Source organism: Macrobrachium nipponense, chromosome 22 (genome assembly GCF_015104395.2).
Source record: "Macrobrachium nipponense isolate FS-2020 chromosome 22, ASM1510439v2, whole genome shotgun sequence".
NCBI lineage: Eukaryota > Metazoa > Arthropoda > Malacostraca > Decapoda > Palaemonidae > Macrobrachium > Macrobrachium nipponense.
This window is the reverse complement of record NC_087213.1, coordinates 52,322,840-52,350,394: the sequence shown is the minus strand read 5'-3', so window position 1 is coordinate 52,350,394 and position 27,555 is coordinate 52,322,840. Positions and strand designations below refer to the sequence as shown.

The 27,555-nt window shown below is 37.2% G+C and overlaps 1 long non-coding RNA gene across 1 annotated transcript in view; it reads left to right on the top strand.

The window, feature by feature from the left end:
- The window catches only part of LOC135198638 (uncharacterized), a 124,256-nt gene that overhangs the window by 37,973 nt on the left and 58,728 nt on the right, over window positions 1-27,555 (top strand). The window contains exons 2-3 of the long non-coding RNA XR_010310851.1: window positions 4,035-4,161; window positions 13,782-16,292. This is a non-coding gene — a long non-coding RNA (uncharacterized LOC135198638). The remainder of the gene's footprint in view (window positions 1-4,034; window positions 4,162-13,781; window positions 16,293-27,555) is intronic.

The following is a 27,555-nucleotide window of genomic DNA, read 5'->3' as shown; positions in this document are numbered from 1 at the left end:
CGGACGAGGTGCCTGCCAGGTGCCTGGCGCCAGCCAGTCGCCAGGAGCCTGTCAGGCGCAAAACGCCTACGAAGCGAGAGGATACAACCAGTATTCATAAATACAGAAAGGCGCATGAGGCTCCTACTAAGCGCCAGGTGCCTGAGTCTCCTGCCAGGCGCCTGGCGCCTGAAGCGCCTGCCTGGCGCCTGAGGCGCATTCCAGGCGTTTGGAGCCTGAAGTGCCTGCCAGGCCGCCTGGCGCCTGAGGCGCTACAGCCAGCGCCTAAACTCTCTCCAGGAATGATACATCGTCCAAGCACCAAAAGCGCCCAACCCCCAGGCGCCAGACGCCATGAACCAGGATCTCCATCTTCATCGGACATGGAGTTAGAAGTTGACCGGGAGGCTCCTCTTTGGGACTTTTTGCAGGATCAGTTTTCTCCTGGCAGGGTCTCGAGATGTCGCACTGGCGGCGCCGTAGCCCTTGTCAGGATGTGGCTGATTCTGCGAGAGGTATGACGCATTCAAGACCTTCTCCTGATAGGGACGCTAGTTGTCGCACAGGCGGCCGTCGTCCTTATCAGGACAGTCTTAATGTAAGTAAGGGCAAATTGCAGGATCGGCCTTCTCCTGGCAGGGACTCAAAGACGTCGCACAGGCGACCGTAGCCCTTGTCAGGTTAGAGTTTGGTACTGCTAAGAGCCCCTCACCTTGCTTAGAGAGGGAGCCCTCCTCTGGTTGCTCATTCTTCTCTAATGTGCTGGCCAAGATATGGAAGATGTGTCAGACTTGGAAGCAAATAATGGGGCAGGTCTTTCAGACTATAAGACCTTAGCAGCCCTCTTATTGAAAGAGTTTGGAGAGTCTCTGAGTCCTGCTGCCCCTCCTTCTCCTCGGTCTTTATTCTCAAGCACGAGGGCTTCAAAGTCATCCTCTTTTTTGAAGATGCAACCTACCATCTCAATGTAGAGGGCTTTGCATGCCTTCGGGAATTGGCTAAAATCCAAAGAGGAGGCGGGGAGACTGTGTTTACCTGTCCCCCTTCCAGACTATCAGGAAGGAGAGGGATTTGGTATAACACAGGAGCAGCAGTGGGACTCTCTCTCCCTGCTTCTGCAGACGCAGACTTCTCGACATTAGTGGACTCGTCAAGAAGACATGCGCTTCCATCTGCTAAAACAAGTTGGACACTATGTCGGAAATGGACCATCTCCTCAAGGGAGTATTCCATGTCTTGGAAGTTTTTAACTTCCTAGACTGGTCCCTTGGGGCTTTGGCCAAGAAGACGCAAGACCCGATTTCTTGGAACCCGAAGTCCTACATAGCGTTGCTGGCCTGTATGGATAAGGCAGGTTCAGATGGATCAGCTGAAGTGGCATCCCTTTCGGGGCAGGAATTCTAAAAAAGAGAGCTGTCTTCAGCTCATTTTTAACAAAAGCAGTCTCTCCCGTTCAGAGGGCGTCTCTCTTATATGCCCCTCTTTCGAAGCAGCTTTTTCCTTCTGAGTTAGTGAGGGATATTTCTCACTCGCTAACTGAGAAGGCAAAGCAGGACTTGCTAGTGCAATAGCTAGAAGTCAAGGACCACTGTTTCCTGCCACGAAGAGGGAGTCAAGAAGTACTCAGCCGCCCTTTCGAGGGAGCTCATCAGGACGAGCCCCTAGGAAAAGAGGAGCAGAAAGAAGAGGAAGGTCTTCTTCCATTAAAGCAACAAAGAAGGCCAAATGAGATACCAGTCCTCCAAGCACCAGTGGGGGCCAGGCTGCTGAAGTTTTCAGAAGCGTGGGCCTCGAGAAAAGTAGATTCTTGGTCTCTGGAGATACTCAAGAAAGGATATCTCATCCCCTTCAGAGACAGACCTCCATTGACGACGACACCGAGGGAGCTGTCAGCGAGGTACAAAGATCCTGCAAAAAGGGAATCCTGTTACGTCTAGTACAGCAGATGTTGAGAAGGAGGCCATCGAGACAGTGCAGGATCCTCACTCCCGGGGCTTTTACAATCGCCTTTTCTTAGTGCTGAAAAGCTTCGGGAGGGTGGAGGCCTGTGCTGGACGTGAGCGCATTGAACCGCTTCGGGGGAGAAGACAAAGTCCTCCATGGAGACTTCCAACTCGGTCTTGCGGCTCTGCGTCCAGGAGATTGGATGGTCTCCCTCGACCTGCAGGACGCTTATTTTCACGTCCCCCTGCACTCCTTCATCGAGAAAATATCTTTGATTCATGGTGCAGGGCAGGATTTATCAATTCAGGGCTTTGTGCTTCGGCCTCTCGACGGCTCCTCAGGTGTTTACGGCATTGATGAGGAACATAGCAAGATGGCTACATCTGAAGGGGGTGAGAGTATCACTCTATTTGGAAGACTGGCTCATAAGAGCGAGATCGAGACAGCAGTGGTTTGGAGGACTTGGAAACAACTCTAGATCTAGTAGTGAAATCTCTCGGATTGCTCGTGAACCTCAAGAAATCTCAGACGATCCCCAGCCAGGACATTGTCTATCTGGGGATTCGGATGGATTTCTCGGGTTTTCGAGCATTTCCATCCCAAGAAAGGATTGTGTGAGGATTGGAGAAAGAAAGTCTCGGCCTTCAAATCGCCCTAGCTTTTTTCGTTAGAAACGTGATTACTGAGGCACACATGAAATGCAAAAGTGAATCCTTTGCAGCTTTAAGAGTGAAAGCGCACGAGGTACGTGCAGTTGCTACATTGATATCTTTCAACAAGAACATGTCGATGAAAAATATCTTAGCAGCGACGTACTGGAGTTTGCATCTCGGTGTTTGCATCCCATTATTTAAAGGATGTAAGGGTAACATACGAGAGATGCTTCTCTCTGGGTCCGTATGTATCAGCGGATACATTGCTGGGTGAAGGAGATAGGACTGATCCTTAATTTTTTGTTTAGTTTTGATTTTAAAATAATTTTGGTGTTGAATTTAAGGTTGTTTGAAAGGTGGTTGGGGATAACTCCTTTAATCTTAGTGCTTAATCCCACGGTTAGGATCGGGTGATCGGGATTGGTGTTGTACTCCTTTATTATGCCATTAGGCATAGGTGTATTGTCATGTAAGTGGATAGGACCCCATTGACAAAGGCCATCAGGTTCTGTCGAGTAAGTGGATAAGACCCCATCGACAGTCCTCACAAGAGCTCTTAGCCATAGGTCACATCCTCGCTGAGGCTCTTGAGGTGAAGCAGACTTCTAAGCAGTAGCTATGAAATCTTCCGCCAAAACAGGTAGGAACCAGGGTATTTTTATTTTTATTACCTACAACATAAGTTGTTTACCTGTCGATCAGTAATTAGCTGTCTCTTACCCTCCGCCAAAAAGGTATGCCAATCAGCTAAGTATATATCTGACAGGGAAGTTGAATGTATGAAAATGATATTGTTATTGTACAATAAAAGTTTCATACATACTTACCTGGCAGATATATACGATTAAAATGGCCCACCCAGCCTCCCCTCAGGAGACAGGTGGAAGAGAAAATCTGGTTCTAGAACGGTAATGGGGTTCCTATTCTGCCACCCAGTGGCAGGGCGGTAGATCACCTGACCTACCTGTAGCGTGTGCCGCGATATTCGAATTTCTGTCGGGGACGACGGAGTCTATAGCTAAGTATATATCTGCCAGGTTAGTATGTATGAAACTTCATTGTACAATAACAATATCATTTTAATCCACTGTCCTTTATATACCCATAGATTTTAATTGTATTATCAGTTCCTTAAACACTCTTGAGATTTGTCAAAAATAAAGAAAAGGATATGATGGGGTACCTTTTTTTTGATTTTGCTATGGCAAGATGTTGCCCAAGAATCAATTTTCTGTGTCATTAGTGTTCATCACCAAGGGGTGTATGGACCCCCTTGATCATCTTTGGAAGTGCCTCCTCAGTGCTTGGCTTGTCAGTCCAAGGTTCATCTATCATTATAATCATCATAAACATTAAGTTAAGATGACAAACTGGACCAACTATTGTCTGAGTTTATTTGAAAGGTACTTTGGTTTGCATTGCATTTGAAGGTTACTGAAAGTTTCTACTTTATTTCAGGGCTTCCCTCAAGTCATCAGTTGAGTCAAGCATGCCACCTGCCCTTGTAGGAGTTGATGGAACTACTCTCCAGAGCTTTCAAGATAAGATGCTCATAGATTTCAGCCTTATTTGCCAAAGCCTAAAGGTAAGTTTTTCACTCGATATTAGTATCTTTATAAAAAAAACAGGTAAATGTATGTTTGTGTCACAGATTGTGAAGGAAGAAGCCTCTAAAAGGAATTTAGAGAACTAGACAGGAAAAGGGACTAATTACAGTACAATACATGGAGCTAAATACAGTAGAGACCTGGACCTCATTCGTATTAGCACTCGAAATAATCGGATTTCAACGGAAAATTTTGAGTAAATGTTGCATCTGAGCTCAACCAAAAATCTGGAAACCGACCCAAGGAATCATATGATTTTTGTAAACAAAAGTGGTTCAGTCAGTTGTGGTTTAAAGCTGGGGACATAGCTTTAAACCAAAAACTGTTTTAAAGAGTTTTTAAACCTTTAAAATGATTTTGATTGAAAAAATACATCTATTTTGATGTAATAGGTGTTCCCATGCTTATTTGGGGAGGAAAACGGTGAGAATCACAATTGAACTTGAGATAGTTGAAAATATATAAAGTAAGAGGCATTCAGTGACAACTTAAAATCCTGTGATAATTTTTTAATGATAGGCTAACCCTTGAAGTGCTGATAGTTGTATCAATAGTTGGCTACAGTTACAACTATCGACACTAAAGAAAACATTAAAACATTTGTAACCTAATATTAATGGTAAAAACCAGGTTATTCAAGTGAATCACTAGTGATACAACTTTTGATACTGTAAACAAAACAACTAATTACAGCAATTACCGTAATTACCATAATTAGACATTAGAAGTTCTTACTTTGTTACCGGAGTGGGATCTCTATCCATAATTCTAAAAACCGAAAAGGTCTCTAAGCCTAAACATAGATATTTTCTGGAGAAAATTATCATTCGAAAAAGTGAAACATATTTTATAGAATTCGTACAAGCACTGTCATCGTAAGCCATTTTGCACTCTTGTAAATTATTAATAAAGTTGGGGTTTAAAAGTGGCACCAATACTTGATAGTATAAGCGTTTAAGTGTGATTTCGCTTGATTTGAACATCATTTCGCCTGCGCTTTATTTTTCTTATAGTGACGGCAGATGACGTCAGTCAGCTGTTTCTCGATTTTGTTGCTTATGTCTGTACTACAGGTTTTCAATCGCTTCATCCGTAATTTTAAAAATTGGGAATGAGAGAGAGAGAGAGAGAGAGAGAGAGAGAGAGAGAGAGAGAGAGAGAGAGAGAGAGACTGTTGGCTTGGGTTAGGTTGTTACACCGACACACATTCATTAGCAAAGTCGAAAATATTTGTATATTGAGAACAATGTTCATTTTGATAAAACCCTTGTTTTACTGTATCTAATTATATTGCTTGTATTATTACCATATTATCGAATTATATTACAAACAGAGCAATCTGACATGTGCAATTGGTTTTGTTAAAACATTCAGAAAATATCAGCTGATTTCATTTTACTGATATGATCACTGTCTTAAGATGCCTAATGGAACTTAATTTACAAAAGAAAGATGGGTTTAAGAATTGCAGCTACATTATTTATAAACGTACTATATTAAATAAAGTGCTAAATGTTTTTTTCAGGCAATGCTTTTGCCCACCAAAACATTTTGCAGTCTGCTCATTAGTCGTCATTCGTAATTTCCAGTCGTGCTTGACTTCAAGCCTTGTTGTTTACTAAGCGACAATATTTTCTTGGTAGTATTTTATAATCAATTAAATGGTTCGTTATTTTATAATCAAATTAAATGGTTTTTGTGATATCGACAGCCCCCCAGTTATCCAATTTTAAAGGCATACATTTAAGATAGTGTAGTTTGCAGATAGTACCGCTTTTATTGCAGTGTGTATTTGCTAGTGTCATACTTTTCAGATTTGTAAAAGAGATGTATGTTGCAGATAGTGCTACTTTCATTGTAATATGCAATTATCATTATCCCCTTAATGATATAAAGTATGTGAGTTTTTAGAATGAATCTGTAAGTTGTGAGGTCTAGAGGGGATGAAGCTAAGCTCTGGAAAAACCAAAGCTATTCATCAATCAATCAGTAGCCAAGATCTGTTCTTTTATTCCAGGACTCAAAAACTGTAGGTAACAGTGCAAGGAATGAATAAGAGTTCGACTTTGCAAAATGCAGGTTTCTTTTCTCTTTCTCAGCTTTTAACCCTTCCAGTCACAAGCCCTTTGTAATTAATCCTGTTGTGAAATTTTTTTTTTAGAAATGGTACTTTGATAAATGAAATCTAAACTCTTATACTAATTAAATACAAATCCTTTGGGAGCCATTTGAAGGTTGAATAAATTAGGGTTGATCTGTGAAAGTACTATTCATGATGAGGTACTTAATTTGATCTCATTTCAAAGCACATTACTCAGACTTTGTATTGGGATGCCAGAAGAATGGCAAGACACACAAATGAAAGTGAATGGATGCATTAAAAAATTGCTGAAAAAGTCACAGTATTGTAGGTGATACAAAGGCTCAAAGAACATACAAAGTGTATGGCAAAAAGTTTGGGTATAGTAAGTTACGTTATTAGCATTATACGTTAAGATTAGGGATTGCACTACTATGTAGCTCATGCCTTAGTGTGTTTGAGCCAATACCTGTGGTTTTTAAGTCTATCTTGACAGGACTAAGTAGCCAGTGAATCAGATGAGGGTAAATACAGCTCGTATCTTATGACGGCCATAGTCTTATTGTATTACATTCTTCCTATTAAGTTATATGACAGTGCAATGGCCCACATCATTCATTTACCTATGTCTTGCATCCCGAAATAGGTTAGGATATATTGGATGTGCATTGCATTGACAGCATCAAATTCTAAAGACTCATTGCCATCCATTAAATCTGGATACCCCCTTTTGGCATGAACAGTCTTCATCGTCGTTAATATTTTTGTGCCATTTTCCCGTCTTGAGGTTGAGCATAAAATAACAGGTGATCTAATTCTGTAAGCTCACTTTTCATTGGTTTCTTGACCTTTTACAGCTGCTTTTATGTATAGTTTTTTTTTTTTTATTGGAACCTATTTTTCACTATTGCTTTCGCATGGACTTTTTCCAAGTAGTTATGCTTACCTCTTGTCATTGCAGGTTCAAGCATGAAAGCATCATATTTTCCAGCCTAGGTCAGTCTTACAGAGTTCATGGTTCCAGAGGGACTGGAAATAGTCTAGCGTGAAATTGAGTTGTTTTAATGTGAATAGGACTTATTCTTGTAATCAAAATGACAGTAAAATAGCATCATATTAATCCCTGGATCCTTAAGTGCCACTTGTTGCTTTGATGTTTGTCAGAGTACAATTATTCTGCTTTAAAATGACACTAGCACGTATAAAGTCATATTGTCTGACATCATCTCTGTTTGGGACAGACAGGACGTGAGCGAGTTCTAGGACAAACCTGAAATCTTCATACTAATCAATTTCACCTTTATTGTCATTTTATACCTCCAGAGATCCCTTGATCTTTGAGTCTAATTCCGTCCAGGTCATGAAACGTCTAGGTATAGTAATTAGTCATGTAATGTCATCAGCACTTGACTTGAGGCAGTAGGTGGTTATATTTTCTATATCATTTGAGCTCTTTCCAGTTTATTCTGTTTTATGCACTCCTCTGTCTGCATTCCCACCAGATAGCAATGCAGACAGAATTTTCCAGCCTTTTAATCTTCCTCTTTTTCCATTTCATTTCTTGTCTTATGTCCAGCTACTGGGATTGGCTGAAAGTAGTACCCCAGTGCATGTCTTTACAGCCTCATTTTCATGAATAGTTGTCATCTCTTTGGCCCAGGCTTTCATGTATGGTTTTCCACCATAATAGCAGAACCTTCTTATTGGTCCTTGTTTCATGTTATTTCTACATACTAACTGTTCCACATCCCTTGTCCTTTGAGATCAGTGTCTCTCTTTCCACTTGCTGCTCAGCTCTACTTCATATGATTCTCTCATACACTTGATAAGATTCTCATCAGTTTTCACCCCCTGCAGGAACATAGCTGTGCCTTCAGTGCACCTGATGTGATGCACTGCAGGCACTGCTAAAGGGTGTATTCAGCATCCCATCAGCCTTCCAGCCTTTGTCTTTTATCTACATTCCCACTTCCTTTCTTCAAGTTTTGCTCTCCAGCCTTTCTTAACTGTTACGTCTTCGTGCAACTGAAGGTTTCCTGCCCAGTTTCCACATTTTGACCCTCACAGTTCCTGTCGTTTATATTCTGAATTGATCTATCTCGCTGTCCAGCTGCTCCAACACCCTTTTCTCTTGAGTGCTGAATGGCCAAGAGTCATAAAATCAACTTATCTGTTGTCACCTGCTTTCAAAGTAGTCTCCTTCTTCTTTGCAAGGGCCACTTTTTTGCTGCAAAGAGTAGTATGGGCCATATAAATGCACCCAGAGGTCTTTTTACTTAATTGTAGCTGCTGGTATTTCCTTTTTCATACAACTTTTACTTAATTGTAGCTGTGGTATTTCCTTTTTTATACCAGCTTTTACTTAATTGTAGCTGCTGGTATTTCCTTTTTCATACCAGCTTCTCAAGCAGCGTTTCTTCAAGGCTGGTTTGAGATGCAGCTTCAAATTCAAAACTTGCATTTATGGTGTTTATATAGAATGAAGCCAAAGGTTCTGGAATTTCCTAGTGACCTTACACACTGTTGAATACCAGCTTGAGAAATTGGAGAGTACAATGTGTGTCCAGTAGCAAAAACAAGTAATTTGTAAAAAGCATAAAAATACGATGAAATCAAGAGATAAAAGATAAGAAAAAGTGCTTTTGCAACCCTTGAGTAAGAAAAGACCAAATGTGTGACTGTGGAAGACCTTGACACAGTCAGTGTTGGAGATTTGTGTTTTATGGTTTTCATGAGGCCAGAAAGTTTGTATCTTGGATGACCTGGCAGCTGTGGTGAAAGCCACAGGCATACTTGATAAAGCAAAACTATTGAACAGTGAATTAAATCTATTTGAGCAGGCTTATCATTATTCAGTAGATGGTGTGGCTGCATAACCTAATTCTGTTTTGGGTGGAATGATTAGAATTTCAAATGCATTGTTTAGAGCTGAATATCTTCATTACAGTTTAGTGGAGTAACATAAATCAAGTGGTAGTGTAAGGTTCTTGTATAAATATTGAATCAGGTTGACTTGTAAATGACATTTTTGTGCATGTTTGCAATTCCTCGTATTATTGGATGTGCTGTCTTCTGGAACCTATGCACCCAGTAAGTGGCTAGTGCAATCACTGAATCTCAGAGTGCACTGCAGTCATTAAAAAAGTTTCTTTGCAGTCTCCCTTCAGCCCATAGCTACAACCCTTTCATTCCTTTTACTGTACTTCTGTTCATATTCTCTTTCATCTAACTTTCTACCCTCTCCTAACAATTGTTTCATAGTGCAACTTTCAAGATTTTCCTCCTATTACACCTTTCAAATCTTCTTGACACTATTTCTCTTTCAGCGCTGAATGACATCATAGGTTCTAGCACTTGGCCTGACGCCTAAATTTTATATTCCATGCTTCCATGGCATTGAAACCTTGTTATGCAAAATAAAAGACTTAGAAAGTGGTTTGGATGTTCAGATAACTGCTGTACACAAATTTTAAGTTACAGTTGTTAACAAAGACAGTAAATAAAACTTGTAATTGAATCAAGTAAGTAGTGAGATACATTATGTTTGAATAGACTATTCTAAGCTAGCTTATTTAATGGCAAGACAAATGAAGACATGGTTCAAAGTATTGTTTTTGTGGTCACGAGATGACGAGAATTAGTCGATCAGGTAATCTTCTAAGGGTATGATGTTTGGCAGTAATTAAATGAAAATGTCTTTATTACATTTTTAAACTGAATATTCTGTTAAACACCAACCTTCCATAGTGTACATTAAAAAACAACTGGTTCAGTGCATAACCTTGGCATCTCGACTCAGGTGCAGATAGTGGACAAAGCAAGTGTTGTTTTAGACTTTAACTAGTTAGTGTAGCTGTGGCTATAACACCCACACTTTTCTTGTTGTGTAGTGTAAATATTAATATGTACAGACTTTTCCTTTATGTAATGTCCAAAAACCAATTGTAATATTTACAAGTTGCATTTTTTGAGTTTTGGTTTAAAAAGGTCGATAAAGTATGTAAATATATACGGTAGTCGTCTACTTACGACCTATGCAACTTATGACAAACAGACTTTACGACAATATGATAATATATAATAATATTTAATTTTATATTTGGGTAAAATACATCGAGCGCGCGTACGATAGTTTTTCCTGCTACCGGCAGCGCGCTCATCTCCGAGAGATGCTCAGCTTTTCGGCAGTGTTTCTGTGTTTGAGTCCTTGTTGTTAGCCTATATTGTACATTGTTTCTTTGCTCCAAACCCCAATCAAAGATGTCTCCAAAAAGAAAATCTTGCTCAATTTCCAAGCCTGCTAAGAAAGCAAGAAAAGCTATTGATCTAGACATGAAAATGAAAATGATAAAGCAGTCTGAAGGGGGGAAGAAAGTGAGTGCAATAGCCTGTGATCTTCACCTACCGCATTCTACTGTGTCGACAATTTTGAAGGATAAGGAACGTATTCGTGAAGCAGTAAAGGGTTCAGCACCTATGAGATCACCTGTGATAACGAAACAACGAAGTGGACCCATACACGAAATGGAAAAACTATTAAATGTGTGGATTGAAAGCCAACTCCAAAAACGTATCCCATTAAGCCTTCACATTCTGCAAACAAAAGCTTTTAAGTATTTTTAAGACGTTGAAGGAGCGTGCTGGAGTAGATTATACTCAAGAATTTTTAGCAAGTACAGGATGGTTCACACGATTTAAGAAAATATTTCAATTGCATAATGTCCGAATTACTGGGGAAGCAGCGAGTGCAGATGAGGAAGGTGCGAAAAAGTTCATTGAAAGTTTGGATGAAGTCATTGTAGAAGAAGCCTATTTACCAGAACAAATTTTTAATGTTGATGAGAGTTGATTATTCTGGAAATGAATGCCAGAACGCTCCTACATTTACCAAGAAGAGAAATCCATGCCTGGATTTAAGGCATTTAAAGATAGGCTGACTTTGTTGCTTGGCGGTAACATCGCCAGGTTTAAGCTGAAGCCAATTTTTTATTTATCATTCCGAAAACCCGCGAGCTTTTAAAAATGTGAATAGGCATACGCTACCAGTCTACTATCGTTCCAACAAAAAGGCATGGATGACTCAAGCACTTTTTGAAGACTGGTTTGTAAACTGCTTTATTCCCCAGGTTCGTGACTATTGTTTCGAAAACACTAATCCATTCAAGGTGTTATTACTTTTGGACACACACCCGGGCATCCCCCTCATCTAGCCGATCTCCATCCCAACGTAAAAGTGATATTTTTACCACCCAATACAACTCCCCTCATCCAACCTATGGACCAAGGAGCTATTGCTACCTTTAAGGCAAATTATCTAAAAACCACCTTTTCCCAAGCTATATCTGCTACAAATGATGATCCTGACTTATCTTTACGCGATTTTTGGAAAAAATACAATATTCTTAAATGCATCAAGAACATCTCCGCGGCATGGGAAGCTGTGACAAAGAAATGCATGAACGGTGTTTGGAAGAATTGCGCTAAACGCTATGTGAATACTTTTGATGGGTTTGATAATGAGAATGAACTAATAATGATTCGTGAAAAAATTGTGAAATTAGCCAAAGGTGCATCGTTAGAATGTGTAATGGAAGAAATCGAGGAATTGCTTGACAAAGAGTCGGAAGAACTAACAACTGAAGATCTGATTGCTCTGGAAGAGGAAAAAGTTGCAGAAGAAGAAAGGAGAGAAGCAGCAGCAGAAAAGGCAGATGAGGAGGAGGAGCCACAAAGAATGTTCACGACCAAAGGCTTAGCAGAAGGTTTATCACAGTTAAATAAACTTCTAGCTCATTTTGAATGAATGGATCCAAATATTGAAAGATTTTCAAGAATTGAACGCATGGTTCTTGATGCTTTTCGCCCATACTGGGAAATGTACGAAGAGAGAAAAAAAACGGATAATTCAAACAAAACTAAGCATGTTTATGTTTAAACCAACATCTCGATCTACCCCTGCCCCCTCTACCAGTACTACCATGGATGACCCCGATGATCCCCAGCCATCCACCAGCAGACAATAATTTCTTTTTTTTGTTTTCAAATTTCAAATGTTTCTTAATTTTTATTTTATTTTTTTGTGTGTTCATGTTTTTGCTGTACTGTAAATCAATTTTATCTATGCATTACTGTAGTTTGCCTGAAATTTATAAAGAAAAAATAATTTACTGTAAAATCAAACTTTGTGTATTACTACGTACATAGACGTGTTGGTAACAGTACAAATGGTCGCTAGAGAAAACAGCAGACGATGTTTTGTTTTATGTTTTCAGATGTAAGGTTTTGTTCGAAAATGGTAAAAGATTCGTATTTTTGTCATTCATTTTGTATTTTTATGTTTTGCAAATAAATCAAATGTAATAACAAATTATGTATTTAATTCAAACCTATAAATAAATAAAAGTAAATGATACGTGTAGCCGATTGTCAATGCAAATGGCGGATAAGAAAATGTAAACAGACCAGACAGATGGTTTGAATGCCTACAATAAAAATGTTAAATACAGTAATAAAAGTAAGTATTAATCAAGGAGTTCAAGCATGATAAGATTTCATATGCTAAACGTAATAATAGGTACTATACATGCACATTTTTGGGATATTAAATGTGTATATGTAGGCTAGTCAGTTGTCAATGAAAATGTAAACGAAAAATATACGTACATGTACATGCACGTGTGTGTGAATATGGTAAAAAAGGATAAAAAGACAGCTCAAACATGATTCAGTTTATTCAATATGCTGAAAGAAAGACTGTATACAATGCATACTTTGGATATAATATATGATGGATAATATACGGTAGGTACAGAATACATGTACATAGGCTGTGGTTCGTAGGTATAGAATATAATATGTACATAGGCTATGTGGTTCATCGACTTATGACGAGATCAACTTTCGACAGCTCTGTCAGAACCTAATGCCGTAGTAAGTAGACGACTACCTTATGTATTGTTTGACTTGTTTTTGTGTTTAAAAAATAATTTACAAGTGATTTGAAATTTGCTGGTAAGGGTTGAATCTTTTGCAGTATTCGCATGTAAATATCATTATTATTAATTTGTGATTTAGGTTTCATGTTGTGAATGAAATAGACTCCCTTTGTAAACTTGTTTGTGAACTAGGCCTCATATTCTGAAATTAACACCCCGCTTGTGAGCACAGTTGTTGATTGGGCTTCATGTTGTGAAATACACCCCTTTTCATGTTGTTTCACTTTGTTTTGTTTTATGTACAGCCCTCCGCGGTGATAATTCCCTCTCTGGCAGGCCCCGTACAAATCCAAAATAGTCTGCTGGGAAGGTTTCATCCTGACATCTCAACTTTTCTTTGTTTTAATATCAGTAGCAGTTCACACCTTATTGGGCATTCTGTCCTAATTGGACATTCAGGTAGAGAGAGAGACCTTGTGCATAAAGTTGTATGGCTCTATATATGTATTAGATGCTATTATTCTTTCTGCTTAGTAAAATATGCTTGGTGACATTCATGTTAACGTTCAATTTTTCCTTTCAGAAATGAGTGCCCAGGAGTCGTGTTCAGATCAATACAGTAAGATTACTGGTATCCCCATGGCGTGGTCTGACCCCAAGGCGTGGATTTGTCAGACCTGTGGAGCCTTTCAAAGGAGCACATAACTGCCAATGAAGTCACAGTAAGTGATAAGGTTACTTTAATTAGTCATAATCCTGTGAAAGGTTATTTAGAAACAAAATACTCAAGCCGTACTCTAATAGTTTATTTAAAAAATCATGCACAGCAAACAGTCCAGTTCCATGTAACAGCACAAACCTTACTTAACCAGTCAGCTAACTTAAACCTAAGCAAATGTATGCATAGAAGGATATTCTATCTTTTTCCTTTTAGATTTTGATGGCCTTCAAATCCCCCTTACCCTAATGATATTGCCACTAGCAATCTTATTTAATTTTTTTTACAATCCTTATTTTGCAATAACCATAAGAGGTTCTTTAAATCTAAAAGCTTAGATTTACTCTTAATAAACAGATACTGTTGTTTCTCCTTCATCAAGGAACCAAATGTCCTCTGTACTTCCATATATGAAATGTGATCATACAATTTATATAGTTCTTCCAATCCTTGAGAACTGCTCTGAATAAAAATGTCTTTTAATAACATTAACACAGTGAAAACTAGACCCACAAATCAAGGTTCAAAATAGTCATCTTCATCTATGCAGGTTGTAGCATTTGTACAGATTTTCTACAGGTACTTATAAAGGTAACAACTTTTGTAAGTGTGGATCTACACTGGCATTAAAAGACAGTGCAGACAAAGCTAGCAACACTGTGGCTGTTATAATTAGACCAATACTATAGCTGTAGGTGCTAGTGATGATTCCAGTAATTCTGGATGCATATTTAGCTAGGGGTCTGGAATGACTCAAGTTTAATTGAGGGTCTTTGAAACGTCTTTTCAGCCCCAAGCTGCAACCTCCTTTGTTCCTTTCTGTACCTCTGTTCAGATTTGCTTTCTTTCGTATTACTTTTCACCCTCTCCTAACAATTGTATTATGTATTGTGCAACTGCAAAAGTTTACCTCCTGTTGCACCTTTCAAACCACCTCTACTTTCGGTTTTCTTTTTGGTGCAGAATGACCTCATAGGTGTCAGCACTTGGCTTCTGGCCTAAATCTTATATTCCTTCTGTCCTTCCTGCTGAAGGAAAGCCAGATTTGCTGAACAGCAGCACTGATAAGCAGTAAATGTGCCTTGTTGTTGAACGTCTCCCAGTTCCAGAGGTCCTTTATTCCTCGCACCTGTGCAACAGTCTCCTTACTGAGGATGTCGTGTGCAATATGTTGAGTTTCATACAGTTGCAAAAGCAGTTTTACAAAACTAATGTGTATATTTACTTTCTAGGTTTTCATTTTTGAGTGTTTAAAATGCTGGGCAGGCCATTTTCCATTGCTTGTATTATTTAGTGTTTAGTGGGAAAAGTTTTATAATTGCATTGCTATCACTAGTGGGAATTATTGGCAATCCATGCATGATATATGTTGGTGACAACTATGGTACACCTGAGGTGTAGAGAAAGTGTTTTTATTTTGCACATTTCTTTGTTTTTACTTGCATGTTTTTCTCCTCTGTGTTTTGTGCACATGTTCAGTGAAGGTGACACATTGCCTGTTAGTTGAAGGTTAGACTATTCCAGATGTGCCTGAGGCTAGGTTAGCTATTGCAGGCTTTCAGTGCCATGTTTCAGATGTCTCCATCTCTTTGATATATTTGTCCAAAGGCTTTTTTTTTCCTGTAGGTTTTTTTTAGTTTCCTATTTGATTTTATTATGGCATCAGCAACCTAGATGCTGAGACGCCCGTTTTGGAGAACTGTGCCCATTAGTGGAAAGGATAGACCTTGATACTTTGCCTGCTAATGGGATTTGTAGATTCATCTACTTTTGTACATTTTTTTTTTTTTTTTGGTCAAGTGATCCAAATTTTATCATATTTTAACCTTCTGTCATAATCACCGGGTAACTCCCAGGTAAAACTTAATATCATTTCACCTGTTGCATTGATGGTATTCCTTTTTTAAAGTGTTAACAACACCCCAAGGGTGTGTTGTAAACACTTTAAGTGACTGAATCTACAAATCAGTCACTTCAAAGATGACAAGGTCAGACAGCTCCTCTTCGATTCTTTAACAGAGTGAAAGTAGAAGTCTCAAGCTCTTGGACCAGTGTTTTCGCATCTGGTCAGCTATAGAGGTCATTTGGAGGTCCGGAGGTGATTTGACTAGGTACCAAGACCTGACAAATGTTGAATTTGGTATCTTGGGTAGAGAGAGAGAAAAAAATGCACAGGTTGAGAGAGAAATGCAGTGCTGGTATAAAGAGAACAATGCACTGGTAGAGAGAGAGATGTAGTACTAGTATCTATATTACCGAGTATTGAGTGTATAAAAGGCCAACCGGTGCTGGGTAAGAGTAAGTATAAGTGGCCGAGGCTATTTTGAAGGTGTGGTAAGAGCCAGTGCCAGTTATGGCTGGGCCACCAAATTTAAGGTGCCTGCCAAATTGGACGGTCAATGTAAAGTTTCTAAAGTGGAACGAAGAAAAGATGGTTGAGAGTAAAGTAACGTCACGTCTTTCAATGACGTCATGATTGCATCACTCGAAAGGTGTGCAAGCTTATTGCAACTTACACAAGCTGTATTATTTGGAAAGTATTACGTCGTGGGTACATAAGGTGACATCCTAGGTTTGACGTAAACTGGTAAAACATTTTTAGTGATGTCATACCTTTGATTTAGGTAAGGTATTGTGACAGTCATAGTTATGACAAGTACAGGTAAGACATCCTTTTCAAATTGTCATAGATGACGTAAGCATTGTAGACCAGTTGTATAATAAGAGGAAATAAAGACAATTATATAAACTGACATTCTTTTATTTAAACCCATGAAAATAAATTCATGTAAAAGGTTAATTACTGATGATGAGTTAATGAAAAAATCATTTTTTTTTTACTATGCCAACACTGCAGTGCCCTGAGGGGGGGAGAGAGAGAACCCCATCAGCTGGAGGTAATGAAACCAGTCAGTTACCAACTTTGAAGTCGACCCAATAAAGGACTTATTATAATAATTAAGACTAAACTGACGGCTGGCCAGTTGGGAAGAAGTCTTGTGTGTACATACTTCATGCTTTCTAAGATGTCTGCCAGTCTGTGTAAATAGGGACGATATATAGACGGATCCATCTATCATACATCCGATATATTACCGCCGCCAAATACCAGAGAAGGGTGTTTAGGTACAGTTAACCCTAAGAAGGTGGCGTGGCAAGCCTTATAGTACCACCAAGACAAGCCTACACTTACGTTCACTCTCATGTATGTAGTTTCATACTTTGGCAAATTTTTTGGTTGATTTTGGTGACTTATGGCATGAAATTCCCGTATACTTAAACCGCCAGCTTCGTCGTGAAAGTATAATGGCCCCAGCCCCGCCCCCAAAAAAAATGTTCAAAGTCCAGTTCTCTAAGGATGACTTGTGGATAAACCCTATGGGTGTAAGACATATTTTGACATTACGTTTTCCCTTTCAGTCAAGATTTCTAGTCTTTTAACCCTCTTACGCCGATTGGACGTATTAAACGTCGAGTCAAAATGTCTCCCGTATGCCGATTGGACGTATCATACGTCGGCTCAAAAAAGTTTTTTTAAAAATTCGCGGAAAATACTTATAGGCCTACCAGCCGAAAACTTTGTATCACGCGCCTTGGGGATGCTGGGAGTTCACGGATCAAGGCGTTGTTTTGTTTACAATCGCTACGCAGGCGCGCAAGCGCGAATTTCTTTCTTATCGCACTAAAAAGTATCAGTGACACATCTCGGAAATTATTTCGTCACTTTGACATAATTATTGCACCATTTTAAATTATCCTTTACATGAAGTATTATATATGAAAATGTGCGCAATTTCATGCACAATACACTAAAAAAATACTCATGATTGTAGCTTTTATCAGTTTTTGAAATATTTTCATATAAATAAAACGATAAGTGCAAAAAATTTCAACCTTCGGTCAACTTTGACTCTACAGATGGTCGAGAAACGCATTGTAAGCTAAAACTCTTACATTATAGTAATTATTCAATCATTTGCCTTAATTTTGCAACAAATTGGACGTCTCTAGCACAATATTTCGATTTAATGGTGAATTTATGAAAAAACTTTTTCCTTACGTTCGTGCGATAACTCTTCCGATAAATTTTTTTTGTTTTCGTGCGATTGTCCTAATGTTTGCACCCTTTTAAATTTGCCGTTACATAGTTTTATATATGTAAATGTGCGCAATTTCCTGCACAATACAACAAAAAACAACCCATGGTTGTAGCTTTTATCAGTTTTGAAATATTTTTCATATAAATAACGTTAAGTGCAAAAATTTCAACTTTCGGTCAACTTTGACTCTACCGAAATGGTCGAAAAACGCAATTGTAAGCTAAAACTCTTATATTCTAGTAATATTCAATCATTTACCTTCATTTTGCAACGACTTGGAAGTCTCTAGCACAATATTTCGATTTATGGTGAATTTATGAAAAAAAAAAACATTACGTTCGCGCGGTAACTTCCGAAAAAAATCAGAATTTTTTTTGTGCGATTGTCGAAATGTTTGCACCATTTAAAATTAGCTGTTACATAAAGTTTTATATATGAAAATGTGCGTAATTTCATGTAGAATACAACTAAAAATAATTGAAGGTTGTAGCTTTTCTCTCTTTTTTTTTTCGAAATATTTGCATATAAATCACGATAAATAGAAAAAAAACCACGTTCGGTCAAATTTGACTCTACCGAAATAGTTGAAAAACGCAATTGTAAGCTAAAACTCTTACGGCCTAGTAATATTCTGTCATTTTTCTTCATTTTGAAAACAAATTTGAAAGTCTCTAAAACAATATTGTGATTTATGGTGAATTTTTCTGAAAAAATATTTACCTTCACTCCGCGCGCCGATTCGCGGCCGCAAGTCTCCGAAATACGTACATGGCATTATCCTAATATTTGCTCCTTTTCATATTAGCCTTTTTATAGTTTCATATATCAAAATGTGCGCAAATTCATGAAGAATACAATAAAAAATAATTGAAGGTTTGTAGCTTTTTCCATCTTCGAAAAATGTCCATATAAAAAAATATATATATTAAAATTTCGACATTCGGTCAAATTTAACTCGTCCGAAATGGTCGAAATCTGCAATTCTAATCTAAAACTCTTACAGTATCGTAATATTCAATCATTTGTCTTAATTTTGAAACAAATTGGAAGTCTCTAGAACATTATTTAGAATTACGGTGAATTTTGAAAATAACATTTTTTTACGTCCGCTCGTTACGAATTCGTACATCATTTTGTGAATAATATTTTTCCGGTGGTTTGTTTTGATTTTTATTGTTTTACAATGTATTATATATCAAAATGATTGCAATTTAGTGTACAATACAACGCAAAAAAAGTAACTGGTTAGCTTTGACCGTTTTCTGCACAGCGTGATTTGAATACAATTATGTATGAATTTTTTTTTTTCGCTACCATATATCGCATTATTTACATATGATAATGATATTATTTTTTCATTTCTGATGGTTGCATTCTAAAACTTCAGGCAATGACAAAAAAAGGAGCCAAAAATGAACTCTTAATCTTCAAAAGTACGCGCGCTGTAATTTTTTTGAAAAAATTATTTTTTCCACTTCCGCGCTCACTCCAAACCAGGCCCGGCATACGGGAGACGTTTTGATTTTTAGGGCTCCGGCGTAAGAGGTATTAAGAGTGTCTCCACCAGTGGCCCGGCACCTTGATGTGGTGGCAGGTCTAACCATGCTACACAGGCCAGTTCTGAGCATCCAGACTAAGCTCGGTCCACTTTTGAGCCTTCTCCTATTTTCAATCCTCAACTTCTTCCCCTGTCATGAGTGACCATTAGTTGACAACCTACTATGAGATTCAGGGTCTCTGTAACACGGTTTTTTGGACTTTGCTCCTTGTCAAATCATCGGATGTAGCTGAAAAGTTGACATATGTATATTTTACACCACACAAATTTTGTCAGCATTATCAATAACCTAAACACCCGATGGTTTTGATTTTATAGAGTAAAAATGAACTAGCCGACGCCACGGCCAATGATTACGAGCCAAGAGTCGAAAACATTCATTACGTAAGCAAGGTAAACAAACACCTCTTGACTAAATGTTGCCCCGCCCATCCACCAGACAGAAATGCCATCGCTCTGAAACCCAAAGACTTTATGAATGGCGGAACGATACATAGATGTGGATGGGGTATCAGTGCTAGCGTAGTAATACTACTGTAGCAGTAGTGCCGCAACAGTATAGCAGTAATATACATGAATTAAACGTTTAGACCCAACTGCTGGGATCCTTGAGGATCATTTAGCACTTCTTACAACTACTCGAGAAATGAGTTTTTATAGCCAGAAGTTAAATTTTCTAAATCCGAACAATGCCCATGTAGCCTTCAGTGTTTATCCTAAATTATAACGAGGCGAAAGTGGGTGGAACCTCATGAAGTCACCATTCTGACGATAATTATTGGTGAAGGTTTAAAAGCCAACATACGGTACCGGCTATTTTTTTTCAGTAAATAGGTAGATAGCCAATAAATAAAATTCCTTGACATAGGATATAACAGTTATCAAATCAAGCTTGTCTACTATGTTTTGGTAATTACCAACTATTCCCTACATCTTGTCAATCTGATTGTGACCTATAAAGTAGACTGTAATTTCTTTGGAAACTTATTTTGGGAATTAGACTAATAATCGAAGTGTTTTTGTATTTATTAACATATTTTGTTGGTTTGTTCATTATGACAATTATCAGTGGTGAGGTTCCAGAGTTCATAAAGGTGTACTGCTTTGCTTGTATTTAAATTTGTATATCATTGTTGCCAGAGGTTTAGCCTTCGTTACGTATAGCCAATCATCCATCGAGAAACAGGGAAGAAATGATGTCATAAGTTACGTAACGGAGTGCGTTCGAAACCTTTTCTCTGAGTAAGTTGGCCTGTCTTCAAAAAAAGTCACTTTTACATTATAAGTACCAAATTTATTCAACCTACGTAGTGCAGAATACACTCAAAATTTATGTGTTGATATAATATGTATTCTGAATAAGCGTTATATTTATGAAATGCATAGATAAAAAGTTATTGCGAAAAAACAGTGTTACAGAGGCCCTGAATCTCATAGTAGGACCTACATTGAATTACGGCTCTGACTGCTCCTCTGATTTGATGGAGGGTGAAGAGGACTGACATGTCTCTCCATCCGTAGAATTCGAGTACCTGACGTGCCCGAGCGAGGGGAAAGTCTTATGTCAAACATGGCCCCCAGAGCTGGGTCTGATCTCGACGGACTGATGACGCCTCAAGTTCTGGGAGCCATGTGTATAACCAGGTTGTAGCCTCTAGGGGTGGCCACCAAAAAGTCGCATAACACATCCCTCCCTTGTTGGGCTCCGTTTTACTGAGGAATGTGGTGGGCGGAGGACTACCTGGCTGAAATAATACAGTACTCGTATCTATGGACAATACATTAGCCCCATTGTTGACCACCCTGGAATGGACTTGGAACAGGCTCAGGAAAGTGTAAATAAAGAAGTAAACGATGATTCTAGATCCGTACCCAAATCAAACATAATAACTATGGAACCATACCATACTTACTGCCACAAAGGAAATTCCCTCCAGTAACAAATGAAATGAAAAAATTGAAAATTATTAATAGTTTTTTTTCGAAACAGACTACCTAAATACAGAGCAGATCCTACATTGGTACATTTTGACTCATTATTTGGATATGGCACTTGGCCAAGATACTTAGTTTTTAAAACAGAAACCGAACTGACAGCTGCTAAATTTGAAAATATTTTATTAGCTCAGTACCCAACCAAAGAAATGACATTTAGATCTATAACAAGAAAAGAATGGATAGTGTAAGCTACCACAAAACTTCAATCAGAAAATTATCAAATGCTTAATAATATGAATGAGATAAATGTCACAGTCGAAAGACATGACAAGTTGAACAGCATTGAGGGAACAGTAATGTTACCACCCAATAATGATTGTGATGGCCTACCAGATGAGACATTGTTATTGAACTCATTAAAATTAGATATCCTAATATTGAAAACGTAAAAGTATTGAAATCCAAATAAAAGACAGCAGGGAAAAAAAATTGAGAATAGCTAAAATTAAATTTGAAGGGCAGACTCTTCCACCTAATATTAAAATTGAAGGCCAGAGAAGAGAGGTATTACCCCAGGTACCAAAGCCTCTTCAATGCACAAATTGCTCTAAGTATGGACATACAAAAAACAAATGTAGAAATGCACCAATTTGTGCATTCTGTGGTTCAGAAGATCGTGAAACCACCTGGAACTGTGGTGTTCCCAAATGTTGTAATTGTGGACAAGACCATCATGCGAGATCAAAGATATGCCCATTCTACATATAGTATAACACTGAATTAAAACTACTAATAAGCAGGTCTGGCATGTCAATTCCAGAAGGAAAGCAAGAATTAAAATCAAGAGGTTTAATGGACCCTGCTAGAAATAAATCATATCGAGATGCTGTAGAAAAAGTAATTCCCAAGAAACATTTTATAATACCTGGAAAAACTAACGAAAAACAAACAACAAGGTCATCAAACTTAGAAATTAACAAAAAATCTCTTGGAGAATCTAGTAATACAGTATCAACAAGCAACCCTTATGACGTACTAATGAAAGAGGAAGAATTGCCATCTCTAGACACTGGAAATGAAGATCATGCTGAACAAACAAGAAGAAAACGAGAAAGAGAAATAATTTTCCCCCCCAAAAAACTCTTAATTAATACTAATGACAACAAGAAGAAGAAAATGCCTAAAATCAACAGGAAAACATCCCCTAATTTAGATAATAATGATGAAATAAGTCCTTCACCAGTCTTTCCAAGTAAATTTAAAGTAATGAATTCTTTTATAGTTTTTCAAAGTAAATCTGAAGAACTAAACCCTTCGCCAGTCTTTCCAAGAAAATTTAAAGACAAATTTCAACCAGTCCAAGGAAGACAAAACGATAATTGGTGAATGTCAGCATTGTATCCAAGAAGGCGTAACACCTCCAACCGAATCTCACCATGAACGGTGTGGATGCCATACATGTTTTTTGCAAGATTGCAAAGAAACGAAACCTTTAAATAAAGAAAAATTGATAAACGGGATAAGGAATTTCTTGACTAGAAAAGATAATATCTCAAGCCAGCTAGAATTACATACCAAAGATTGTATGTGTATTAGACACTTACAATACTATCGTGAGAGTAAAATAGCAGTGTTAGACAATTTCTATGCCAAACAAAAAGAAATTAAATCCACCACTGAATCAGAAGATAACACAGAAATGTCAAAAACCCGAAAAAGAAAATTAAAGCTAAGTGAATAATTACCCATAGTTTTAAAAATATATATATTATATATATATATATATATATAGATATATATTATATATATATATATATTATTATTATTGTATATATATATAAAACCAACTATACAAAATAATCTTTTAACTTTCGTTCCATTCAATTATACTATTATCCAATGGAACATAAATGGTCTGAAAACACGAATGCACTTGGGTGAAATACAAAGACACTTAAAGCAACATGAACCAATGTGCATATGTTTGCAACATGTTAATAATCCAGTCCCATCAATATGTAATTACTTTTCTGGCATCCTCCGTTCAGGAGAAGGCAAGTTAGGAACAGCAATATATGTTCATTAATCGTGTAACCTATGATAAAGTTACAGTTAACAATAATTCATTTCAAATATCTTCAATTCGCCTGCATATGATAAACAAAACTAGCATTTTAGTCTGCAGTCTATATAATCAACCTAATGAAAATTATGATATGGCTCATTATCAAATATTTTATCACAGTTTCAATGAGCCAATTCTAGTTTTAGGTGATTTTAATGCTCACCACCCTTTATGGGATGCCAGTACCATCGACGCAGATAGAGCAGGCAAAGATATAGAAAATCTAATACTTAATTACAACTACTGTTGTCTGAATGAAAATGAAATCCCAACATACTTCTCAAAAACTCATGGGACCCTATCATCTGTAGACCTGTCTATTTGTTCCACTTCGTTAGTAGACAGATTAGAATGGAATACTCTGGATGACCTTTATACCAGTGATCACTACCCAATCGTAATCACATGTCTTGAAGATAATCATCAACAATTTGTACTAAAATTTAATTTTAAAGCTGATTGGGAAAAGTATGATTTAATTACCAAAATGTTTCCCCTTTCCAAAGTAACAATGATCACAATGAAATTAATAAATATTTTACAGATTTCGTATTAGTTCTGGAAATAAATCAATACCAATGACAACTTGTAAGCCAAAAAGAAATCCTGTTCCAAGGTGGTCTAGGGAACTTTCAGATATCATACTGAAGCACAAGATGAGTAGACGATTAGACAGACTAAACCAAGATACAAATTATATAAAGTAATAGATATACTTGAAAGGGTTAGTATTAATAGCTATGGAAATTGATTATATCAAACCTTTATTGAATAAAATATCTGCTCAATTCAGGAAAAAAGTTATTAGCAATAGGAAATCATCTTGGCATAATTATGTCGCAGACTTCTCAGGTGACACTGTTAAACAAATGTGGGATAGATTTCGAAAAATTAATGGCAAATATAGTCGATCACCTAGATCCCCAATATTTACATAATGGGAAAAAAAGTTCATGATTTAAAAGAGATATCAAATATAATAGGTCACCACCTAGAATCAGTAGGCAATAGCTTGAATTTCGATGAACATTTTCGCATTAGGAACAAGAATGAAGAGAAACATATAATTAATTTTGAAACAAGTCAACATTATACTACAATGTCCCATTTACATTAGAAGAATTTGATGCTGCGCTAAAAACTTTGTAGTAACTCTGCCCCTGGAAAGGATAATATCTCTTTTGAACTCCTTAAACATCTGAACATTAAAGCCAAAGAATACTTATTAAAATTTTATAATCACCTATGGAAAAAGAAACTACTTCCCAAAGCATGGAAACATGCTATTGTAATTCCTATACCCAAACTGGCAAAGATCCAACATCAGTAAATAATTATAGACCTATATCACTAACTAGTTGTCTTTGTAAACTCATGGAAAAGATGGTAAATAATAGACTTATATGGTATTTAGAGAAAAATAAGTTCTAGCAGCAACTCAATCTGGAAGTAGGAAAAATCATTCAACATTAAACTCATTAACATCACTAGAAGATCAATCAAAAGAGGATTTGTACAAAAGAAAATTACTGTCGCAGTGTTATTCGACATTCAAAATTAAAAGGCTTATGATACAACATGGAGATATTCAATCTTAAAATCTCTATATGACATAATTCTAAGGGGTGAACTCCCAATTTTTATACGAAATTTCCTACAGAAAGAACATTCCAGCTAAAATTGAAAACGGTATTATCAGAAACATTTGAAATAAAAGAAGGTATCCCACAAGGCCAGCGTACTAAGCGTAATTATTTGCATTAGCAATCAATAATATTGTTAAAATGCTTCCAAAAGATGTAAACAACAGCTTATATGTTGATGATTTTGCCATTTTTTACACTTCAACACCTACGCCACATCCAAAGAATTTTAAATATCTCCATAGCTAAAATTGAACAATGGGCATTATCTGTTGGATTTAAATTTTCTGTTGAAAAAAAAACAGGCAATAACATTTTATAAGGATCAGCGCTGGCTCAAAAATCAGTTATATCTCTTACCATGAATAACACTCCCATCCAATTTTATCCAGAAGTCAAATTCTTAGGCTTATATTTTGACAATCATTTGAACTGGAAGGCCCATGTGAAACATACCAAGCAAAGGCCTTGAAAGCTTTAAATATATTTAAAAAATTAGCCCACACTTCATGGGGTGCTGATAGAGAAACATTATTGAAACTTTATAAGGCTACAGTTCTACCAATATTAGAATATGGCAGTCCAATTTATAGTTCTGCTAGTGAGACAACTTCTTAAAATGCTAGACCCAGTGCATCATCTTGGCTTCGTTTAGCCACTGGAGCATTCAAATCATCACCCCCAGTCCAATCGTTTGATTGTAGAAAGTGGAGAAATGCCACTATCTTATAGATTCAAAATAACAACTATGTGCAGAGCTTTAAAAATTGTAAATAGTCCAGCAAAAACCAAGATTATTTAAAGATCCAGATGGTTTCTGGAATACAAAATTATCCCATCCTTCCCCGTTAGAGCTAATAGATTATTTAATGACAATGACCTTTATAATATTAAATTTTACAATTTTAGCAAAATAATGCCCCCATGGTTGATAAGTGCTCCCCATATATGGTAGGAAATTGTGTACAATACCCAATAATAAATTGAATATCCCCTTGCTATGAAACAATACGCTCTGGAACATATCAAGATACACAATAATAATCACATATATATGATGGTTCCAAGATGATATGGGAGTTGGATTCGCTGTTTACGGAAACAATATAAAGATCCAAGCCTCCTTACAAAGCAAAGCATCAGTATTCACTGCTGAATTACTAGCAATAAAAACAGCATTAACAACTATATCTGAAAACCAGTTTAGTGAAGTAACCATCTTTAGCGATTCACTAAGTTCAATAAATACAATAAACTCTAATACTCCAAAAAACAAAATTATAAATGAAATTAGACATACATTACATGAAATGAAAAGACAAAAGGTATCTGTTACTCTATCTTGGATACCATCTCATATAGGATTAGAAGGCAATGAAAAAGCAGACACCACCTATGCAAAAGAGGCTAGAACACTCCCAATATCAGCAGAATTATTGCCACTAGAAGATTATATTAGGCACAGCAAGAAGTCGGTTATTAAGAAAAAAATGGCAAAATAACGGGGAAAACCATCCTACCAATAAATTAAGAGAAATAAAAGAAACTGTAGACCCGTGGCCATCATCCTATCAGAAATGCCGCAAGAATTCAGTAATATTGACACGGCTAAGAATTGGTCACACCAAACTGACACGTGGGTTACCTAATGAGTAACCCCATGCCCTATACCTATGTGCGAAATATGTAATGTACAAATAACAGTAAAACATATTTTTTAAAATCTGTCCAAAATATGAAATCCAAAGAGACATATTATTCAGAAGATATTCTTTTAAAGAAATATTATCAGAAAGTGACAAATTTAAACTTTTTAATATTTTAAAATTCCTTAAATTTAATCATTTATACGATAAAATATAATATATAGTAATTTATAATATATTCCAGATAGTAAATATTTATTTTTTAGATAATATATATTCCAGATAACAAATATTTATTGGAAGTGGGCTAAGACAGGGATGTGTTATGTCACCCACCTTGTTTAATGTATATATTGACCATATAATGAGAAGAGTGATGGAGAATGAAAACAGAGGGGCTAGTATTGGTGAGAAGTTTTTATGGATTTGGACTTTGCTGATGATGTTGCGTTGGTTGCTGATACGTGGCTGGTGCTGGTAGGTATGGTAATGAGGATGGAGAACGAGACACAGAATTTTGGCTTGAACATCAGAACAAAGAAGAGCGAGATCATGGTTGTGAGTAAGGATGATGATTGGGTGCACATGGAGGATATGACAATCAGAGACAGGAACTCAAGCAAGTTGAG